Raw genomic sequence first — 24,348 nt, 5'->3', positions numbered from 1 at the left:
TTGCTTAAGATTGAAACAATCATTTAAAAAGTGAGGAACAGGAAGACCTTCTAACACATTCTCAGGTTATTTTAATATGTTCCAAATAAATTCTAAGAAAAGGCAGTGTTTATAAATAGTCTTCAAAACAGCCCCCTCCGCTTTGTTGATGAATGTGCTGCAGCTTGTCAATGTTCCCATTGTGCAGGGCCCCGAGCTGAGTATAATTAAATCCTATTACCTAGGAAAACTTGGAGCATGGTTGGTCTAACAAATTTCATAATTTATTAACTCAATCTTTAAATATAACAAGATGGATTCTGGGCCTGGGTGTTGGCGATAGATGAGGTGGTACTGTGCCACTCTTGCCCTCAAAGAGATTATAATCCAACAGATGGCATGCCCATGGGAATGGTTAGACAGTCCCAGTCAAAAGTGGGTGGTCACTAAGACCCAGTCAACGGCCAAAAGGCAAAAGTGGAAAGATGGCTTAGTTCATAAAGTGCCTGTCTCACAAGTCTGAGGCCCCTGGCTTGGACCCCCAGCGCCCATGTGTGGTGGCTATTCTTGATTGTCAGCTTGACTACATCTGGAACTAAGATCCAAAGACCAAGGGCACAATTGTGAGGGTTGTGTTTTGGTTTTGTTCTATTTAAAGTAGGAAGATCCACTTCTAATCTGGATCTTTGAGTTATGAAGCTACATACACCTTTAATCCAGATCTTTGAAGATGGGAATCAGGATCCTGACGCAATAAGATAATGTTATATCTTTAATCCGGGCCACACGTTCTGCTGGAGATCTATATAAGGACACAGAAGACTGAAGCTTTCGTTCTCTGTCTTCTTTCTCTTGCCTCGATAGCAAGTCCATTCCTTCACTAACATTACAGCCTTCTTCTCTGGGATTCCACCGTAGATTGAAGGCCAGCTGAGATGTCCAGCTGGGTGGACGGAGCAACTACAGGATTCTTGGACTTTGCCTCGACTATCAGCCGTCGCTGGATTAGATGGACTGCAACTTGTAAATCATACTAATAAACCCCTTTATGTATGTGTATTTGTGTATATACATATATGTGTGTATGTATATATACATATTTGTGTGTGTATACACACATAGATAATATGTAGATAGACAGACAGACAGACAGATAGATTTATTCTATATGTTCCGTTACTCTAGGGAACACCAACTAATATACTATAGAAAAGGCTGGGTGATCCAACAATGTCTGTCACTCTAAGGGCTGGGTTAGGGCTTGGTGATAGGAAGATTCCTGAAGCTCATTGGCCAGCCAGCCTAGTCAAATCCATGAGTTCCAGGCTCAGTAAGAGACCCTCCCTCAAAAGAGTGGAGAGTATGTACTGGCTGGTTTTGTGTCAACTTGACACAAGCTGGAGTTATCACAGAGAAAGGAGCCTCAGTTGAGAAAATGCCTCCATGAGATCAGCTGTAAGGCATTTTCTCTACTAGTGATCAAGGGAGTGGGGCCCAGCCCATTGTGGGTGGAGCCATCCCTGGCCCAGCCCATTGTGGGTGGTGCCATCCCTGGGCTGGTGGACCTGGGTTCTGTAAGAAAGCAGGCTGAGCAAGCCAGGGGAAGCAAGCCAGTAAGTAACATCCCTCCATGGCCTCTGCATCAGTTCCTGCTTCCTGACCTGCTTGAGTTCTAGTCCTGACTTCCTTTGGTGATGAACAGCAATGTGGAAGTGTAAGCTGAATAAACCCTTTCCTCCCCAAATTGCTTCTTGGTCATGATGTTTTGTTTAGGAATAGAAACCCTGACTAAGACAGAGTAAATGGAGAATGCCCAATGTGAACCTCTGGCCTCCACATACATGCTTGTACATGCATAACTGTGTATACATACACACTTGCAAACATAAGCACATGAACATGTACCCATTATACGCAAATGACAATACATGCCACATGACAAATTCGTGTTCATCTTGTTCAGCTCACTTTCCCTCCGAACCTGTCACGAAGATGATTTATAGTAGGCCCCACTATTAAATGAGTAATGACGCATAGAAGAATAAAACAAAGGAATAATGAATAAATTATTTAATGAGACTGCCATGAGAATAAAAGTGAGAAGAATGACTCTTGTTTTGTTGTTGCTGCTGCTGTTTGTTCTGTAGCTGTGAGGATCAATCCCAGGCCTTGTATATTCTAGGAGCAGCTCTACCATGGAGTTCCACTCTGGGCCGCAGCGTCATTACTCCTGATCAGAAACAGGAAAGAGGTTCTCAGAGGGCACAGCACGTATATGATCCTTGGAGAATACAGTAGACATGCAGATATGCATGAAATGAGATTGTAGCCTTGGAAAGAACACAGAGACTGTTGAATACTTTTGCAGAAAAGGAGATTTTAGCAGGAATTTGATACGATACTGGCTTTTAAAAGTGCCATTCTGGTCATGCACGAAGAATGGTGGAGCTCTCCACATAGTTACAGGGCACCCCTATAGTTCAGGTGGGAAATAGAGAGGGGGTGTGAACCAGAGCAAATAAAGTGGGTGTGAGAAGGGGAAAGAGTAGGGGTGTAGGTGGAAGTCAGGGATAGAGGGCAAGAAGGAGTAAAAAACGTTTGGGGGGCTTGTTGCTTGGGTGGTCTGCACAGCTTTTATTAGAGAAATTATTATTAAACCACAGAGAGAAAATGATTCAAAACCAAACAATTGTTCAGCTATTTCTCCTGAATCTCATAATCCTAGATTATCGTAGATGAGACCAGGCCCCCAAACATTTACCATCTGCTGCTTCAATTCTGCTCTTCTGTGTCCTAATTCCAAGCAGCCTCAGGACCTCTTTAGTTCTTGGAAAGACCAGCCTTACCCTCTGTTAAGGTGTGCCAGCCCATCATTCCCAATGCTTTCGTCAAGCTTGGGGTTCAGGGAACTGGGATCAGTTGGGATCCTCTTCTCCACATGATTGTTGTGTCAGAGGAAGTCACTTTTATGCATAACCAGGACCGTCATTATTATTTTTTAAGTTGTTCATAAAAATAACTCGAAATGTCTTGTTGCATATTTTTTGGACATCAGCATGCATGGTGTCTATTTTGTCTGACCTTAAAAAAGCAAACAAGCAAAACCAAGCATTGATAGCTCTGTTCATGAAGCCCGACATGAATGACCATTTCTGTGTAAGTGCTTAGGAACAATCTGTTTAGGCATCACAAAGTTGACTTCCCAGGTTCAAGTTTAGAAGAATGTGTTCTTTCTGTCTGTGTGTGTGTCTGGTTATCTGTGCTATCTCTGTGTATGTGTGAGTGAACACATGTACTCATGCATGTAGAATCCACACATCAACCTTGGCGGTTGTTCCTCAGGAGCTGTCTTCTTGTTTACTTTTCTGAGAGAGAGTCTCTCACTGTGACCTGGGGCTCACTGCTCAGGATAGGCTGGTTCCCAGGAGCCCTTCTGGCTCTCCAGTGTTAGAATCTCATGGGTGTATGCAAGTATGCCTAGGTTTTTACATGGGTTCTGGAGATTAGACTCAGTTTCTCATTCTTGCATCCACAGCACTCTTTTAGGCTTTGTTTTTTAATTTACATTCCAACTATTGTGCCCCCTCCCAGTCTACCCTCCCACAGTTCCTCATCTCATTCCTGCTCCCCTTTGACTCTGAGAGGGTGCTCTCCTTCTCCAACCCCCAGACATCCCTCTTCCTTGGGGCCTAAAGTCTCTCGAGTATTAGGCACATCTTCTCCCACCGAGGCCAGACCAGGCAACGCTGTACTATATATGTGTGCACTGTGCTTCTTTGTATTTTTAACCACATGAAATCAGTAGACTTTTGCATCTGCTGGTCCCCCATGCCCACCCCCCCCACACAAGTTTCTGTGTGTATAGTTGATTCTATCTCATCACTGGGTTCCAGCTCACAGATACCCACCCCAGGGAAGACTTCTGCAGTAATCTCTATAACTGACTGTACAATACTTTTTAAAGATATGAAATAATTTTACTCAATTGTTTACTATAAATAGAAGCTCCCTAATTATTCTGCTTTGGGGTGCTAGCACAAGGCATGCCTGCTGACCCCAGCATGTTCTGAATCCAGGTGAGTATGACCATTGGCATAGAATTCAAATGGCCCAGCCTCCTATGTTTTTGGCTTTCACAAAGTCCAGGGTGACACTGCTGCTCTCTCCAGAGGTCCCTGTCATATCCACTTTGCTAAGCAATATTTCCTACTTGGTCAGAATTAAGTCCAGGACAGAAGCTCCCTAAATCTCTTCTGCTTCTGGCTGAAAGGTGAAATTATCAGCCAAGTTGAACAAGGCAAAATAGATCTGATGCCCTGGGTGAGGCTGGATGAAGTGCCCAGGAGTTACTAGCCCATACTGGTTGTCAAATGAAGAGGCTATATCCCTCAGAAGTCTCCTAATACCTCACATGCCCCCCAACTTCATGAAAAGAGAGGATCTGCTCTGCCATTGTCAAAATCAAGTTCTCAGTGACACTAATGCTAGCTTGTGATTTCGGGCTTTGGTTAGTGACATTAGATAAAACTGACATTAGACACTGCCTGTGGAGTTATAGTTCAGGAAAGCTTTTTGCTGTATGGGTGAGAAGCCACTCAGACTATATAAAACAGGAAGTGAATAATTGAAATTCAACAGGAGCAGCCACAAAGCACAGAGGCATTAAGCAGCAAACTATTATTGTTGGCTGCTCCCGATCCACCCCATCTCCATCTGAAGCAACACAGCCTTGCATCTGTCCTGACTTCTAGAGCTGAGTCACAGTCCTTCACCTACAGATTGGCTTCTATTCTTATCCAAGATTCATAAGTTCTCCCAAAACACTGACTTATTTGTGTTATGGTTTTCCCTTTGTTATGTTACAAACTCCATTTCAATCCTATGGGACCTTTTTGTCTAAGCACCCACCAATGATGACTGCAGTCTGATGGATCAATTACTCAGTAGAAACAATTGTCAGAGAGTTCACCAGCTGGTTAATGTGGGGACTTGTTTTGGAAGCTTACTCTTGTTTTAGTGAGATGGACAGTGCTGTCAGCTTGACAGAATCTAGAGTCATCCAGGAGGTGAGCTTCTAGGAAGGTCTCTGGGGAATACCTTGACTGCATTAATTTAAGCAGAAAGACCCACCCCTTTTAAGTGACATCATTTCCTGGTCTAGATCCTGAATTATACAATTGAAGAAGACTTGGTTAACAACATGTATTCATCACTTTGCTTTCTGATTATGGGTGTAATGTGATCATCTGTTTCAAACCTCTATTGTCTTGACTTTCCCACAACCAATGAACAGTACCCTATGAACTGTGAGCCAAAGTAAACCCTTTCTCCCTTAAATTGCTTTTGTCAAAATATGTTGTAACAGCAGCAGGAAAAAAACCTAAGACAAGAGATACAGCTAGAGAGGGGTGATATACAGGATGTTCCTCCAAGTTAGTCTATTTGCTAGACTCTTTGAGTTGGACTATAGTAATGAGGGAGATCTCAAAACATTCTAAACTGCACATCATGATACTCTTGCTAAAGTGATACTTCATGGTTGGTCATGCTTTGCCTCTGTGGTTTAGAGCCCACATCACAGGTTTGCTCCATCCTCCACCTGGACCCAGTATCTCTCTCTCTCTCTCTCTCTCTCTCTCTCTCTCTCTCTCTCTCTCTCTCTCTCTCTCTTGCTCTCTCTCTCATATCTATATATATATATATAGATATATCTTTCTATTTATTATCTATCATCTGTCAACTTATTTCTCTTATCACTCTAAAAATGCAACAGAGAAGAAAAAGTGAGCTAATATTTATTGAGCTATTGTTTTACGTGCTCAACATTTGGAATATGCTATCTAACTGAGCACTCCTTATAACCATTTGAGTCAGATTTCTTTTTTAATCTTGACTTTACTTGTGAGGAAATTGAAGATGAGGAAAATGAATAGATTTTCCATGGATCCTGCAGACAATTAGTTTAAGAAACAAAATTTGAGACTGGGTCTTGTCTGAAGAGTATACATTTCAAGATAGCCAGCCTCTAATATGACCCCCAATGCTGCTCCTGGCACAAACCTTGACAGAGTTCTCCCCTGATTATCTCATGGTTGCTCTACATGACCAACAGAAAGGATGATTTTTCTCTTTAGAGGTGAAGGCTATAAAAGACCAACTTCTTTCAAGTCTTCTGGTTGATTTCAGTGGGCTAACAACTTGAACTTGACTGAAAACTGTGAAAGACTCTGAGCCAGAACCATGCAGCTAAGCTGCTCTCAGATTCCTGACCTTCAGAACCCGAACAAAACATTGAGTGTTTATTCTAGGCTGGTAAGTGTTGGAATAGTTAGTTACATAGCAACGACATCTTGTTCTTCCTCTGACAGGGTCTGAGAACCAGTCACTTCCAAAGCATTTGCTCAACTCTACAGGAATGCTGTCTGCGCTTCCTGAGTCCAGGGCTACTGTGAAGGCAGCCCAAGCGTAGCCACGTATCTACAATGACTTCATGGTCAAGGTTAGCCTAGAGCTGGGACCAAACACAGTAGGCACAGAGCTAAAGAACCCAACTTGTGCCTTTGCATCCTGAACCTGCGCAGAAGTTTAGTGACATACAGAAAAGGGTCTTGTTCCTCCTTCACATGTGTGACTTTGCCACCGCAAGGGAATCACAGGAAATGATGCAACTTGTGTTTGGGAAAACACAGGACACCAAATTTTTAAAAATTAATGTAACACATTGAATCAGGATTATGTGGACACAAACAGACTCAAGACACTTTCCAAAACCTGCTGCATTATTGCTGTCTTTTTGTTTGTTTCATTAATTTATTTACTTATTCACTTTATATCTCAGTATCTGTGCCCAACTCCCAATTCCTTCTTCACACAGTTCCTCCCCTGCATTCTAGTTTTGTAGTAATTGCCACAGCAGTGGGGACTACAGAGTAGGCCTGCCTGGGCTTAAATAATCCTAAAAGAGTTATTTGTCTTTGAATACAAATTCTGTGAAGTCAGAAGACCAAACTAGGTGATAAGCTGAACATAGTATGGGTGGTTCAATCATCTTTGAATTACTGAGATGATTAAATAAAAATACAGAAAGCGCTGAGAGAAATAATGAGCAAAAGAATGGTTGGATGGATAAAATGATAAATAGCTAGCAGAGGCGACAATTTCCAACCTTACCTTTGTCTTGTGAAGTTTTGAGAAGCCACCATACAGAATAGAAATAGAGATGTCTCAACATTCTACAATCCACTTGTGAGAGTCCCCAAAACAAGAGCATAATACTGCTCCAGACACACTATTTCACCCATCAAAAGGGCCTAAAATTAATTCCTGCATCCCAGGATAGTGACCAAAGGGAAGTATGTATGTGATGAGACAGTACTTGAAAACACCAAGCTGGATGTCTCCTGCAATTACATCACCCAAAAGGCTAAGGCAAGAGAACTGAAAGTTCAAGGCCAGCTTAGGCTTTATAGTAAGTTGTCTGGACTTTATAGTGCGATCCAAGTTTAAACATAAAAGCGAACAAAGAAAACAAGCAAAAATATTAAATAGCATTTACTCCACCCAACCTTTTCTTTAGTCCTAACCTTCTTCCCAGACCCCCGGCCTGACAGTAAGATTTTCCACAACCAGACAGCCGAACACTTAGAAAGTGCATGTTCAAAGAAAAGCTGGGTTTAAGTTTCATGTTGCTGTTTAAGTTTATTTTGCTAAAACAAGGATAAAATTTTTATGTCAGAAATTTGTGTTTGAATCCCAGGTCTGCCACCTACTGGCTGTGTGACCTCAGAAAGCCACCCCACCTCTGAAGCTTATAGCTTCTGTCAGAGTTTAATGAGCTAACAGGTATAATTGGGGAAAAGCAATGACCCAGGACAGCATGGTCCTGTCAGTACCGAGTGGAGCAGCAGTTTGGAAGTAGAGCCTAGCCCTGATGTGTCTGTGTCCTGGCTTTCTAGAAAACAGAACATGACTGTCTGAGGTGTTACATCTCACCTCCTTGCAGAAGTCACTTAAGAAAGAGCCCCCAAACCCTTTGGGATGGTTCCATGAGCCATCTTTTGCTCAGGTGAGAGAGTCCACCCCATCATTCTGTTGCAAGAGATGCCAACCTTACTGTCCTAAGGCTTGATGATCTCCATATTAGTACTATGTGGTTCCAATGAGCCATCACTGAGGATCCTTTCTTTCTTTGCCTATGACTCAGGGAGTCTCTGTGTGCTACTGGAACGATCACCTCGATAGTTGGAATACTTTATGGGTATTACACAGCTTACAGCTTCCTAAGAACAATCTTTGAACCAATGGGAGCTTTAGGTTCTGCAGTGTGGTGGTTTGAATGAGAAATGTCCACTGTAGGCTCGTGTATTTGAGCATCGATCATCTGTTGCTGGCTCTGTTTGGGAAATTTATGGAACCTTCAGGAAATAGCCTTCCTGGAGGAAGACTATCACTGGGAACTGACTTTGAGAGTTTATAGCCTTGCCCTACTCCCAGTTCCTTCTCTGATTCCTCTGTGGGCAGTTGCCCGAAGCTCTCTCAGCTTCTTGCTCCTGCTGCCATGCCTCTTGTGCTGTAACAGACATCTAGCCCTCAGGAATCATAAGCCAAACCCTTCCTTAAACTGCATTTGATCACAGAAACAAAAGTAACTAATGCATGGGGCTTGGACCAACTATCAGTGTCAGCTACAAAAACCAGCAGCATGGTGAGCCCCTCCTCAACTCATAAAGATGTTTCCATGATGGTGGATGCCGAGTTTTCAATTGTAAACTTTTTCTTGTACCCTGGGTACCTATGAGGATTTGCAATGCTATATTCTGACATTGAATGGTGCATTAAGTATGGAGGTGTTTTAAACTTTACATATTGATATTCTAAGGATGCTTTAAAAATAGTTCACTTCAAGACATATATAATTTCAACTCTGCTGTCTTTCCTATCCATCTGTACTGCCTGGTTTTGTGTCAACTTAACACAAGCTGGAGTTATCACAGAGAAAGGAGCCTCAGTTGAGGAAAGGCCTCCATGAGATCCAGCTGTAAGGCATTTTCTCAACTAGTGATCAGGGGGGAGGGCCCAGCCCATTGTGGGTGGTGCCATCCCTGGGCTGGTAGACCTGGGTTCTATGAGAAAGCAGGCTGAGCAAGCCAGGGGAAGCAAGCCAGTAAGTAACATCCCTCCATGGCCTCTACATCAGCTCCTGCCTCCTGACCTGCTTAAGTTCCAGTCCTAACTTTGTTTGGTAATAAACAGTGATATGAAAGTGTAAGCTGAATAAACCCTTTCCTCCCCAACTTGTTTCTTAGTCATGATGTTTTGTTCAGGAATAGAAATCTGACTAAGACACCATTTTTGTCCCCAGCTCACAGGACACACTAGCTAGGAAATCCTCAAGGAAGGATAATGATACAAAACCCTTTTCCTGAGTCACCTCCTGTCCCTGGCTCCTCCACTGTGCAATGGATCCCATATTTTCCCACTTGCTTACAGAATAAATACCCCTTCACAAGAGGCTTCCTTTTTAGATCTTCATTTCTTTTTCTGTGTGTGCTTCTATGTATGGGGTATGTGCATGCACAAGTGTGTATGCATGTGTGATGTGTGGGTGAGTGTGACTGTGAGACCATACAAGTGACATAGCAAGTTTGAGAAGGTCAGAGGAAAACCTAAGGTGTGTCTTTCCCTTCCACCTTACTTTAAGGCAGGGTCTCACTTGCTGATTGCTGCTGCACACACCAGTCTAGCTGGGCACAAGCTTACACGGATCCTTGCTTCCCCCTCCCATCTCACTGAAGGAACACCAGGAATGCAGATACAATGCCTGGCTTTTATATGGGTTCTAGATATTTGAACTATGTCCTCATATTTGTAGGGCAAGCCTTCTTCCCACTAAGACACCTCTTTAACTCCTCAGCTCTTCATAGAAAAATGTTTTAAGAGCTATGGAGGCTCAGACACATCACTTCCTCTCCTTAGTCTCTCGAAGTCATTGTCCTCAGGTTTTGGGCTCCATCATTCCTATGGAAAAGTACTCAGCAGGGACCCCATGATCTCCATGTTGTAAATCCAATGTCTTTTTCTTGATTTCCCTTGTACCCAGGGTCTCAGCTTCCTTTTTCTTGGAGCAATTTTGTCACTTGTTCTCAAGACAACACTTCCTCATGAATCTCTGTGCCTCATCTCGTTCTTGGGGTCCTGTGCATGGTGCTTCTGATGCCTTGGAACTTGGTTCTTAGGCTATGTGTCTTTTGTGTCTGTTTTCAACCCCTGGAAGATGACAATAATTTCATCCTGTACCATGTGGAACCAACTGACAATGAATAGCCCCAAGATCTACATGCCAATGACATTTTAGACTTAACAAATCCAAAATCCAACTTCTAGTTTCCTGTCCCAAACTTTCAGCTCACACAGGGCTGTTTCGGGTATAGACTCATTTTGTCAGGTGCCCAGATATCTTTCATCTTCCAAATGCTCTTGGTGTCTGACTGCCTTTTGCCTCACCCTGGTAAAACCAATGTCTCCTCTGCCTAGGTTGCAGCAGCAGGGTCTAGGATGTACCACATGACATAACCTTTCTGTGTGTGCTAAAACACTGTAACCAAAAGGAGCATATGGAAGAAATATTTGAATTTGGCTGATGACTCTAAAAGCAGAGTCTACAGTGATGGGGGACGGATGGCAGCGAGAGGCTGGAGTAGGAAGCTGAACGATCAGGTCTTAACTACAAATGCAGGGCAGAGAAAGAGAATTGGAAATGAGGACATACATCCTTCAACAAGGGCAGACCTTCTAAGGATTCCATAAAGTCCACCAAAATAATTCCAACCAGGGACCAAGTGTTCAAACATATGAGCCTTTGGGAGCATTCTTTATTCAAGCCATTTCAGTGATCCTTCGAGAATGTCCTCATGTCCTAGTCCTCCTTGGTCCATGTCTTAATCCGGGTTTCTATTCCTGCACAAAACATCATAACCAAGAAGCAAGTTGGGGAGAAAAGGTTTATTCAGCTTATACTTCCACATTGCTGTTCATCAACAGAGGAAGTCAGGACTGGAAGTCAAGCAGATCAGGAAGCAGGAGCTGATGCAGAGGCCATGGAGGGATGTTACTAACTGGCTTGCTTCCCTCTATAAAGAGATCCTACTCTTGGGAGTCCTTCTCCATGTTCAGTTGGAATGAAGACTTATGATGTCAGTATGTTCACATCCATGATGCTTCATTCTTCCACGAGCAAAAGAAGACTCACTCAGAAATTTCAATAGATCATGTTTGGCCAAACCAGACTTGGAGGATTAACGTTCCTGGAGATGGTTTGTTCCAATAGCATTGCTACAACACTGCTTAGGACTCACACTGATTGGCATACAGGCCTGCATAGAGATGGTTAATGTCAGCAGCTGCCACTAGAGGGCTATTCAAAGCCTGGACTCAAAGAGTCTTTGTGTGTTCCAGGACTGCCCCTAGGGCACAATGAACTCTTAGCAGAGAATTAGTCCCACTACTGTGGCTTTGATGTCCCTAGAAACTCCAGATATGTCCCCCATCCCCTCCGGTATCATAGAAGGACATTCTTAGAAGTATCACCTTCCATGGACTTTGGTATAAACATGAATAGACAGGGAGATAGTTTCTGCCACTCGAAAATCTTGTATCTCTTTAGTAGCAGCAACTGCAAGGACTCCAAACAAAAATTCTGTGTTTTATGCTATAAATATTAAAGCATTTATGGGCTACCAAAAAACCATATCTTTATGCAAGACTTGAGAGCTCACAGTCTTAGAGACTTTCTCAAGAATCGTAGGAGTAATGAATTGATAACTTGGAATAATACATCAGTTTGGCATACTCATGCCTGGGGCCTTTTGTTAAGTGATTCCCAAACTCCTTTAGGGGCAGATTTAAGTACCAGCCCAGCACCTGAGCTACACACCTGATGCACTTCCATTGTGGGTTCACAATTTTAACCTTTTTAAACTTCACAATGTAGTAGTCTCTGGTACATTAATGATGTTTAATATTCATAGTTATATAATTACAGACTAGAAAATAAAAATGTTTCTTAATACCCCTCTCACCCCTACTCCCGAAAATCATGTTCTTATTGAATGGTCACTTCACATCCCACCCTCAATCTCCTGAGCCCCTGGCAATGACCAATGTACTTTGTGTTCCTGTGATTCATCTTTCATGGATACTCGGAATAAATTCCATTGTACAACATGTGACTTCTTAAGTCTGGTTTCCTCCACTTATTATGTTCTCAAGGTTCAATCACTACTATACATATCATAATTTTATTTCTTTTATGACTGTATAATATTATATCCTGCTATACAAATACATCCCTTTCCAAAAGTTGTCAATCGCTTTGTTGGCTGACATTTGAGATCTGTTCATTTCTAGGCTATTTTAATAATGCTGTTATAAGCATTTTGTGCAAGTTTATGCTTGGACACCTCTTTCTGTTTCTCTTCAATATATGCTAAAAGTAGAGATGTAATCTACACTGAATGGGTATTCTTGGCACTGTAGCACAAAGAGAAAAAAGACTTGATTCTGTCCCTTCCCAAGAAAACGCTCTCCTTGCTTTCTGGCTGCTGTTCACTTGTACAGGTGCCTTCCAGACACTGGGAATACATCATATAACAGTAGACAAAACCAATGAGAGTCAACATTCTTGTGAAACTAGTACTGTTTACTTTCCTTATGGCTGTGACAGAAAAACCTGACAAAAGCCACTTAAGACAGAAAGAGCCTGTTGGAACTCACAGTTTGAAGGGACAGACTATTACTTGGGGAAGGCAAGATGTCAGTGGTGTGAAGTGGCTGACCATACGCGTCTGCAGACAGGAAGCAGGGAGCCAGGAATGCTGATGGTCAGCTCGGTCTCCATTTTTATTCAGTATTGTCCCCCAGTCCATTGAATGGTGCTCCCAAAGTTGGAGTGAGATTTCCCACCTGGATTCCCTCCATCTAGAGCACTGGTTCTCAACCTGTAGGTCTCAACTCCTCTGGGGTTCGTACAATTCTTTCATCGGGGTCATCCAAGAAAACCAGAAACCACAGATATTTATATTATGGGTCATAAGAGTAGTGAAATTAAAGTTGTAAAGTAGCAATGAAATTAATTTTATGGCTGGAGATCACTACAGCATGTATAAAGGTTGGAAGAATTGGGAAGAAGAGCTTCCCCCACAGACATGCAAAGAGGTTTGTGATTCTATCCCAGGTGATTCTAGATCCTATCAAGTTGACAATCGATATGGCTCATCATCAAGAGAGGAGATGGGGATGAGGCAGGGGAGGAGATGAGTAGACATGACCATTCGGATGAGGACACAGGAAACAGTGGGTGCAAAGGCTCTAGAGGGAGGACAAATATGACATGTTGAATGACCCACCTCTCAGCCTCAGCCCCCTTTCCAGGCCACAGAAGGCTGCCTTCAGTGCTCAGACTTACCAGTGGCCCCTACTCACCAGTCCTTCTCTAGCTCTTCTTACCTCCTTCCCCTCTACTGTCTTCTCTCAACAGCTAGACAGAAATAAACCATTGCCACTTGGAAATGTCATCCTTCTTCCTCTTAGACAAAAGCAACACATCATCGGGTTCTTTCCTACTCTCTTTACTCCGAAGCATATTAGGGGATATCTACAATGGGATGGCCATGCCCCTACAGTTAATTTTTCAGCCTCCAGCAAAGTAAATTGCCTTGTGGCCCCCAGTAAGAAGCCCATGGACATGTCTCCCCAAGGTCTCATTTTATTTGTCAAATCAAGTGGTACCCTTCCCGCCTTAGTTAATCTCTTAGCTATGGCGGAGACTCCTGAGCACTTGAATATTTTTTTCAATGAGAATAGATTTCTTCAATCTATTGTGTTTATGGTTTTCCTCCAGCAATTGCTCTGAGATCCTTCCTCCCCACCAGCTCCTGAGTGCTTCTCACCCGTGCATGCTCTGAGGTAGAAGTATGAGCATTCCGTCCACTCTTTCTCCCACATATCTTTCCTGTTACCCAGTTTTTAAATGTTGGTGACATTCAGGGCACATTTCAACACCCCTTTCATCTCATAATCCCTTCATGAGGTGGTATCAACCAGATAGTCATGATGTTGAATGAATTATCCACATCACTCAAGAACTTTATCACTCAACAAACGTTATTTGTAATTCCTTCATCTGTACTCATTCGAGTTTTTACTGTCACAACTGATACAGCAACAGGAGGTTTCAGACATCTAATCACAGATTCCCAACTGAGGCTGAGCAAAGTGATACGTTGCCTTCTTGTTTTAGTTCTTAATAATTAGCACATCACAAATTGGATCGTCGTCTTCATCCCATTTCTCTCTAAATTCTCTGTTTCTCTTCCTCATTTCCTTGGCTCCATTGATAACTAAAGAAATGCATGCTTTTATTTTCATGATCAATTTAGCAGCTTCACATTTTCGTCCACTCTCTTGTCCTAATCACAAGAAGTCTGTGCAATGCCTTATGGAGAAAATATATTTTAGAAAAGCCTTATTATGGAATGAGTTGGAATGTTGTTGGCTATGATTTTATTAGTAACAAGTCACCAATGTTTTTTTAAAGATGTTTTTAAGTGAAAACATACATAAATAAGGTTATATGTTAAATAGAGATGAAACTGTTGTGAGATTCACAAGACCCCCTCCACTCTATCTTTCTGTTAGAAGCAATGGTTGAGTATTTGCTAATTTAGTGTTCATGGTAGCTTTGCAGAACTCTAATAAAGAGAATCAATTATACGATCCAAACAAAAATGCCCCTGAGAGAATTTTATCTGCCACTCAGGTGTCTCATCTTTTGTAAATTGAAATATTCAGTTGTTGGGATGTCTAATCTTGACTGTCAACTTGACGTGCTTAGGAAGAAGACAACACATCTGAGAAATTGCCTCTATCAAGTTGTGCCATGGGCCTATCTGTGAAGCATTGTCCTGATTACTAGTTGATGTAGGAGAGCCCAGCCCACTGTTGGTGGTAGTATTATAAAAGAAAGGTAGCTGAATTTGATGCTTTAAGCAAACCAGTGATCAGTGTTTTGTGTGGGCTCTGTTTCAGTTCCTGCCTCTAGACTCCTGCCAAGAGTTTCTGCCATGGCTTCCCTCAATGATGAACAATTACCTATCAGCTAAAATAACCCTTTTCTTCCCCAGGTTGTTTTCAGTCATGGTGCTTATATCACAGCAACAGAGAAGCAAATGAGAAGCTCTGTTTCAGTTCCTGCCTCTAGACTCCTGCCAAGAGTTTCTGCCATGGCTTCCCTCAATGATGAACAATTACCTATCAGCTAAAATAACCCTTTTCTTCCCCAGGTTGTTTTCAGTCATGGTGCTTATATCACAGCAACAGAGAAGCAAATGAGAACAGTTGTATACTGGACAGTTCCCCTCAGTGACCCCAATAATAATAATCAGCTTATCCAAAACTGGACTCTCATCTTGGTCCCATTTGTTCCTGGCTTTCTGGTCATCTTTGTGGTTTCTTTGTCTCTGTCTAGAAATAGTCCTAGTATCCTCAGCTGTCCCTTCTCTCTAGTCCCTGTATCTAGGCATAACTCCAGCACTGTCTTCATTGCATTTTAAGCTAGCTTTCTTTGCCCTGTTACTTTTACTCCAACTGGTTCTGACTACGATTGTTACTGACTTTCTGGTGTCTCTCTTTTAACCCTTTCTGATAACCTTTTCAACCTGCTGAAAGAATCTTCTTTTCGTGGGGCAAATCCAATTGAGCTGGGCAAATCTTCGCTGGCTCCCCACTACAAGCAACACTGAATCCAAACTGCAGTCAGTGATAAAGAAACTCCAGCCACTGAGCGCTGCCTCATATCTCTCTCCCACCCAAGCATACACAACTCTTTTCCCAGCAGGAACACATTCATCTGTATTTCCCTGGGCATTCCAGAGCTGTCTGTGTCTGCCTCCACTTGATCTTTCATTTTCACACATCCATCTTCTCCTAGCTTAAGGTGATGAGCAACTGTCTTTAACATTCTACAGATGATTTTTTTTCCTATAAAGATAAGTGCTTGTTTCCTTCTAGATCTCCAGGACTGAATGGGTCCTTCTAAAGATGAACCTCTGGCCAAGACATTAGCTTCACAGTTTCAAACTGCTGTCTGTGAATGAGAACTGTCCCATCTACTTCAGATGGCATTACTAAAGACTAAACAAACAGCACCTTAGAAAATTAACCAAGAACTTGGACAAATCAACACTTAACGCTGCCACTACTCTTGCCTGGTACACCACAGCATAATACCCTCCAATACGTCCACCTGCTGTCCCAAACGTCTCACTACTGCTCCTTCATTTTCCTCAGACACAACAAAATATGGATTATTTGTGATCTAGATTGTTCGGTCTCCACCCTTGATTCTAATCATGTTCTTTTGTTGCTCGTGGAGATGTGTTCAATTTTCTCCTCATGTTTTTAGCACCAACATCTCACTGTCCATTCTCAAAGCTGTTCCACCCAACTTTAAGGACTGATGTCCTGATGTTTGGATTGATTATTATAAAATGTATTGGTCTTCCTACTCTTACTACCTCAATCCTCCATGCTTTCTGGCATGGCGACCTAAAAATGCACAGGGCATTTTTGGTTGGTGATATTGAAAACAGTCTGACATCCTGCTCTTAGTGTATTGTGATGACTTCTGGAGGCTGGGGAAACTCCTTTGGTCATGGTGACCTGCTCAGCAATTTGGTAAAGGTTATGAGTGAGTCACAGAGGAGGAACACTAACGAAATGACAAAAGGTCTAGGGAAAAGCAAAAGAATGGGATTTCCTTTCCACTCCGACATTCCAGAACTGGTAAGTAAAGTTAGCAAGATGTAAAGGTTAATGAGCTCTCAAGCCAACCTCCAATCATCAAATGCCACCCTTAGGGTTCCTCTCTTAACTCTCGTGAAAGCAGAAGCCAATGCAAGTGCCAAGAAAGAGTGGAATAGAAAGGGTGTGAAAGAAGTAATTGACCCTGTGTTCCTAGCACAGATAAAATGTGGCGTGTGGGACCACACCTGAAGAGGAACCAACAGCACAGTACTTTTGAATGAGCAATCACAATAGAGAGGCGAAGGTGCTAACAATAGAAACCATCAACCACTATTTATTCCAACATGGTAGACAGAACCTCAGATGGATCTGCATTATATCATTATACTACAGGCCAATTTTATGCAAAGCAGTGAAAAGCAATCACCTAAAAGACATAATATGAAGGATCACTCTCGCTACTTTAAAAATGGCACCTCAGCTTTGTTTGTCACCCACTGTGATTGCTTCTACATTTGGCCAAACTTAAATATTCATTCAGTTATGTAATTTTTTTTGCGTTGAACTAAATAAGTGAAAATCAAGCGTGTTGTCAGTCAGACTGTGATAAATAATGTTTACTACCAAACAGAATCGAGGCCGCACTAGAGATGAAATGTTTTCTTTGGAAGATTGTTGCTTTCCTGTCAGTGGTATACCTACCCAGCCTCAATTTGTTCTTCCTGCCTCCTGCACGGCATTTCTGAGATGCCAAATTGCTCACATCTTGTTGGCATCCAATAAAAACCTAACAGATGTTTCTCTAGCCCAACCTTCCACAAGCCCTTCAGATACTCCCAGACAAAGGAACTATGTGGAATCCTTTACATAAACCTACTCAGCACACCTGCACTTGTCTGACTACAGATGTGTGCCCTAGTCTTTGACTGGTGAGCATCCATACACCAAATCTGTGCTGAGCATCTGCTGGAGGCGAAGAACTGTACTTTTCCAAGAAAGCCAAGCGCTGTCTGCAGATGAGAGAGGGGCTGGATCAGTTCTGGAGCTACTGGTAATAAATAGGAAACAGAAATTAGAAAATAAGTCTAGTTAGTAGAGGTTGGACCAACTGTGTATAGAGTACCAAGCTGTCCCTTCTCCATCACTAAAGGTCTCTGTGAAGTTATCAGTCAGACCCTATTCCAAATGGCACAGAATAGGAGTGAGCATGAGCCTCAGGTGAGGCCTGTTCTCCTCCTGACTAGAAGTTCTTGAACTATGTGTCTTTGCTTAACCCAACAAAGTAGGCTACTTGTGTTCCCTTTGTAAGACATTGAGCTGAAAATCATATGGACCAGTCATGGCAGGCAATGAAGCCAAAAGGCTTATCAAGCATCACCTCATCCTAGGGGGAACTGGAGGCTCCTTTGAACTATCTGTGACAGACAAGGAGAAGCTGATCAGCGTGAGGAAGGAGACCAAAAGTTGCGTTCAAAGGGCGGAAAAGATGCCGCATGTGTGTGAAAGGTACAACAGGCTTTTTGTGGAACAATGACCTCACTCACATCTCTGTGGGTCCTGGATGAATTTAGACTGTTGTCTCCAGTCTCCTGAGCCTCTCTGTTGATTGAACTAATTCTTATCGATACATAAAAGCCCTGCTCTGGACCACAGAGGAACAGGAATCCTTTAAACAACCAACCTCCCAGGGCCAGTAACCAAGACAGAAAACAAAGGGAATAAAGTGAACGTTATTTTCGTGAGTTCAGGGTCAGACCAACTAGGAATAGATGGCAAAGTCAAGGCGCAGGCAGTAAGATGCCACGTGACACATTCTCGATGACGCCACTGGGCTGCTTTGCAAGGCAGCATGACTCCTTGTTGAAGCCAAAGAGGGAGCTGACTCCTGGAGAAGCCCCACTACCACTGTCCTCCAGTCTGAACCGAGACGCTTCTTCCCACCTTGCGACCACACTTTGTTTATCCTCCCCACTGCACAAGTCAGGTCCTCTAGAGAATCCTCTAACCTGGTGGTTGGCTCTCAGGCGGGTATAATAAATGCCCTACGATGCACACTACAGCCTGCTCTTGACGCCAGGACTCATCTAGAACCCTGGAGTCCAGCATGCTGTTGCTGCAGCTGAGAACCCCACTCTGGATATAGGCAGGCATCCTCTGTAGTCCGTGCTGTCCCACGCAGTTGGCTCAACACATGTGGCCACTGTGCACCGGAAATGCAGCTGGTGCGACTGAGAAGCTGCATTTTTTAAATTCTATTTAATTTCAACAAGTTAAATTTAGATAAACACAAATAGTTTGTAGCTAGAGCTCAAACCAAGCTTCTCTTCAACAGTCCTCTTACTGTAGTCAAATTTCGGTGTCGATTTGACAGCTCTTTCTGCAAACTAGAAGCTCCCTGTGGGAGAGGAATGTGCTCGTATCCTCCTAGATGAACCCAGGCAGGGTCATCCGTAATCCTCCGGCTGTTGTTGTTTCATGGAAGTCAACGATTTTACAAACAGAAGGGCCTGCTATCCCTTTGCTTCTGAGAGCTACCCTCTTGACAACCTCCAAAGCTCTTCTTTGTGTTTGGGACCAAAGGACTGCGGCACGTTCCTGCCACCTGGTGGTGATGTGTAAAAAGTCAGGCAAAGGCTCTGCCCTGTGAGGTGCTAAGATATGACCAAAGGGCAGGACAGAAAATGAATGCTTTGGGACTTGGGGCAGAATTATCTGTTAAGGGAATCATAAATCAGAGGGAGAAATCTGTTTCCAGATGAGGAAACTAAAGGGGAAAGCCACTTGGTGACTCACGTATAAAAAATTCAACCAGGAGCCCAGCCACCTTCCCCTCTGAATAATAAATATCCCTCTTTCTGGGGGTGAATGGAGACATTATTGACAGATAAAAATCTAGCCTCTGTCTTAGGTGCTTAGGTACTTGTACACCATGGGCACCAGTCTCTCTGCAGAGGGTACCACTTCAGAAGTGCTAAATCCTGCTACAGCTGGTTCATAACGGGCTTGTTCTTTCCACTTAATTGGCATCAGGTAGCTATAGGTCATCCAAAACCAAATGAGTAAATCGCTCCCTTCTTCAGAAACAGGCTGCACTTTAATTTCTTGTTTGTGCATGACATATGTGTTCAGTGCTCCTACTCTGTTCTGCCTGTGATGCTAGCTGACAGGACACCACAAGGGGGACATCCGATGAGGTCTCTGCTCTTGGAACGCTCACAGTTTCCTAGGACAGCCCACACAGGGTCGGGGAAAGCAAGTGAGCTAGGACCTAAGAAGGCGGCCATCCGAGGGAGCAGGGTCAGCTACTAGATCCACAGAGGGAGTGGTGTCTCACAGAGCCAAAGTCCCAACATTAATGGCACCCAAGTAGCCATTACAGAGTGCTATTGACTAAACTGAAGAGTCAGAAGGAGTGGACATCAAGCAGACAGTCTAGGTAGACTATTCGATCTGTGTGTCCAAGGCAAGTGCACACATACAGCGCCAACTCCTGAGTGTGACAGGTCTGTCTGAGGTGGTAACAGAGGCTAGTCAGAAACCCAGTGGACTGGACTAAGGGAGGATCCGGCTCAGGTCTGGAATTAGACAGCCAGCACCAGTAACATCTAGGTGAGAAGTGCCAGCAGGGACAGGACATAGTGCAAACTGTGACCGTAATGTTAATTCATTCCCCTGTGAATCTCTGTACTCATTTACCTCAATGGTTCTCAACCTTCTGTGACCCTTTAATACAGATTCTCATGGCGGGGTGACCCCAACCATAAAATTTTTTTTATCGCTACTTCATGAATAGTAATGCAAACATCTGATATGGAAGATATATTATATTTGACCCCCAAAGGGGTTGTGTCCCACAGGTTGAGACCCACTGATTTAGCTGTTGGCGGGGGCGAGGGGTTGTCAAGGAGCCACATCTTCAATTTGATTTATTTTTTTCACGCCCTTGATCAGCTGTGTTTATGAACAATGACGGTCAAGGACATGTCTCCAGGGGAGGTCATTGTGTTGCTTTACAGAACTGACAGAGAAACATGGCAGCCTGGAAGATCCATTCTCTCCAACTCAGTCTAACACCAGTGTGTAAGAGCTTGAATCCTTTAGTGTCTCTAATCCGACATCTTCCTGGGAAGGATATTGATTCATTAAGGTGAGATCTAGTCTGGAGCAGAGACAGATGGGAGGAGACTGGATGTTTCACGATGCTGTAACATCCTGCTTATTTGCAATCCTTGGTCTCCCCACTGGAACTTTCCACACTCCAGCCCTGACCTGGGATCTTGACCTCGTAGCTCTGAAGTGAACTTCAGCCTCACTGGCAAGGGATCTGTGTCCATGGGGGACAGAGCCACGGGACAACGTTGTGACCCTGTAACAGTTCTATCTAATCAACTTGGCAGGCCCCAAGATCATTTTTAAAACTGAAAAGAAAAATTATTGCTGGGTGCCCCAAAATAAAACGTTATTCTAGATATTAAATAGTGTCTAACAGACAGTAAATTTAATGGCTCTGAAGTGGCTTTAGACCTCTGAGAAGATTTTACTTCTCAGCCTTGGCGGGGACGCCAAGTACTCTTCTATTTCTGCTCTGCCTTCAAACTGTCATAAATAGTTAACTGTGTGAGGCCTTTCCAAAAAAAAAAAAAAAAAAAAAAAAAAAAAATCCCAGGAGCATCTGAAAATAGCCTCCAGGGGTCAATGTATATTTCCTCAGGTCCTCCTCTTAATCTCTCCATATGGATGGCTCTGATTTATTGTTCCTGTCACCTGTAGACCTGCAGAAACAAAGGCAGCCAGGTTGGAAGGCAGACAGAGGCATTGGTATAGGACGGGTCTCTTGAGAGATGGAACTGAGCATCCATTCCAGATGAGAGTGCAGGCTTCAGAAACATCACCTCTCCTTTTCATGGTTTCTCTGCAGCAAATGGAGAGAGGAGGAGTTGTCATCCTCTCCCAAGATGCATTGAGACTCTCCCCTCAAGTGTGAAGCATCAACAGAATCTCTCCACAAGGCAGAACCTGCCAAAGTTCAAGGACTCTTATGACAGGACAAGTGTACACTCATTACAAGGGACGCATGTCACCTCTGCTGTCTCCTATCTCCAGGCCAAAAGTGAGCTCTCTCCTGCCAGTTTTGCAGCCCAGCGGTATGACCCGAGGCTGGCTGTCCATCACAAGCTTGATGCAGAAGGAGAAGGGAAAGCCAGGCCCAACTGAGGTAACTGCCTGCTCTTGCTAGCACTGCCTCTCCTTCCTGTGTTTATCCACAGCACAGGCGCCACCGCTTCAACACTGAGCACATCTTCAGGGAAGTAGTCCATGCCAATAGACCAGCAGCCCAGAGATCCCCTGTTGACCCAGGAGGAGGATAGGGCAGGAGCCTCCCCATCTGTCTCTGTGCCTTCTGTTTTCCCTCTCTACACTCCTAACAATGCACCATGATTAGTTGCGGCTCGGGCCCCCTGACACCCCTTAACCTGGAAAATCAGGCCGACTTTCGAGACGGCAATCAGCTCCCAGACACATCCAACCGTAATGTGATTACTCCATTTACCAAAATGCAAAGAGAGATACTTGAGGCGTTTCTGATTAGGGCTGACATTATCTCTCTAATGGGCCATGGCATTAATCAAAGCTGTTGCTATGACTATGGTGAAGCTGGGGAAATAACCCCAGCTTGATTCTGGGCCTACCCAGTAGTGCCACTGCAGAAGAGGTCAGCTTTTGTGGTGGACATGGCACAAGAATTGTTTCTTCCTGCCTGAAACTGACTGGCTTTCTATGAAATCACACCATGAGCCAGAAAGAGGCCTCTGTGTTCTTGCATGACGTTGGGTGCTCTGTTCCATAGCTCAAAGGACTTGATGGCATTGTTCTAGGAGGAATTGTGCGTGCACATTAATGCTGGGGGTGGGGGTGCCAGGCTGATCCATGAGACTGTCAGAGCCTTGCACTATCCAGAGATATGCCATACTTGTTGACTAGCCCCCTGAGAAGTCTGTGGGGGCCTGAGAACCTGAGGAAGGAGGAGAGATCCTTGGAACGGCCAACTTTCCCATGGCATCGACTCCTGGCTTCTGCTGGGTTCTCCATCCCAGACCTCAGAAACATTTGCCAGGAACAAGCCAGTAACTACAGACCCTACATGAGCAGATGGAAAAACAGAGGCAGAATGAAATGGGTATGACAAGCCCAATGGAAAACCCTCTGGCCTCCACTGGAGATGGCAGGGAACTCAGGATCTGGGAGAGACATGCAAGGATCAGACGATGGCTCTGATGCCGGCCATCAGAACCTGGTTCTCATTTGCTAGTAACGAATTCTCCATAAACCCAAGGCTACCTTTTCTTAGGTGCAACTATGATCAGAAGAGGACACTCCTAGGGCATTGATATAGAGCTTGTGCACATGTGTGGATGTACATACACACACACATACATGCACACACTTACACATGCACACATACATACCAAGTCTACAGTTAAGCTTTACAGTCAAGAAATCTTCTTATTGGGGCTGGCGTGATGATTCAGCTGGTAAAGTGCTGGTTGCAGATGCCTAAAGACAAGCATGAGCTTTCCCCAGAAAGAATCTATATTTAAAAGACAGGCATAGGGCTGGAGAGAAGACTCTGTAGTTAAGAACACTTGGTGCTCTTTTCTTTCTTTTTTTTTTTTTTTTTCTTTTTTTTTTACAATGAGCAAAAAGTACATGTAATACAGGGTGTAACCCAGAATTTGTCAATGTGTTCTTGGTGGGTAAGGATTGAGCATGACTTTTTGTTTCGTTTTGTTTTGTTTTCTCTTTTTCTTGGACTTCACACAGTCTGTGAGTTGTTTCTGGGGCAGTGCGAGCCTCTGGGGTTAGCATCCCACTATCAGTGACTGCATATTATGTCTGTTCTTTTGTGACTGGGTTATCTCACTCACGATGATATTCTCTCGATGCAGCCATTTTCTTAAGAATTTGGTCAAGTCATTGTTTCTGGTGGCTGAGTAGTATTCCATTGTGTAAATGTACCACAATTTTTGTATCCATTCATCTACTGAAGGACATTTGGGTTCTTTCCAGCTTCTGGCTGTTATAAATAGGGCTGCTCACTTGGTGCTCTTCTAGAGGACCTCCATTCTGTTCCCATATCAGGTGGCTCAAGGCTTCCTGTAACTCCAGCTCTGGGATTCCAACACCATTGTCTAGCTTCCATGGACAGAAGCCCATACATGTCCATACACACTAACACACACACACACACACACAAGTAAAATCATCTATCTCTATCTCTGTCTCTGTCTCTATCTACTTCTACATCTACATCTATATCTTTCCCATTTTCTCTCTCCATCTATATATATATATGGAGAGAGAGAGAGAGAGAGAGAGAGAGAGAGAGAGAGAGAGAGAGAGAGAGAGAAAGAGAGAAAGAGATATGAACATAGTGGCTCATGCTTGTAATTCCTCATTGCAGAGGAGACAGGAAGGTCTCTAGATAAACCTCTCCCCACTTGACCAGTAAGAGACTAACTGTAAACAAACAAATAAGGTGGCATCTGAGAAATGACACCTGAGGTTAAC

Source organism: Micromys minutus, assembly GCF_963924665.1.
Source record: "Micromys minutus genome assembly, chromosome: 28".
NCBI classification, from domain to species: Eukaryota; Metazoa; Chordata; class Mammalia; order Rodentia; family Muridae; genus Micromys; species Micromys minutus.
Note: the sequence above shows the minus strand (reverse complement) of the source record.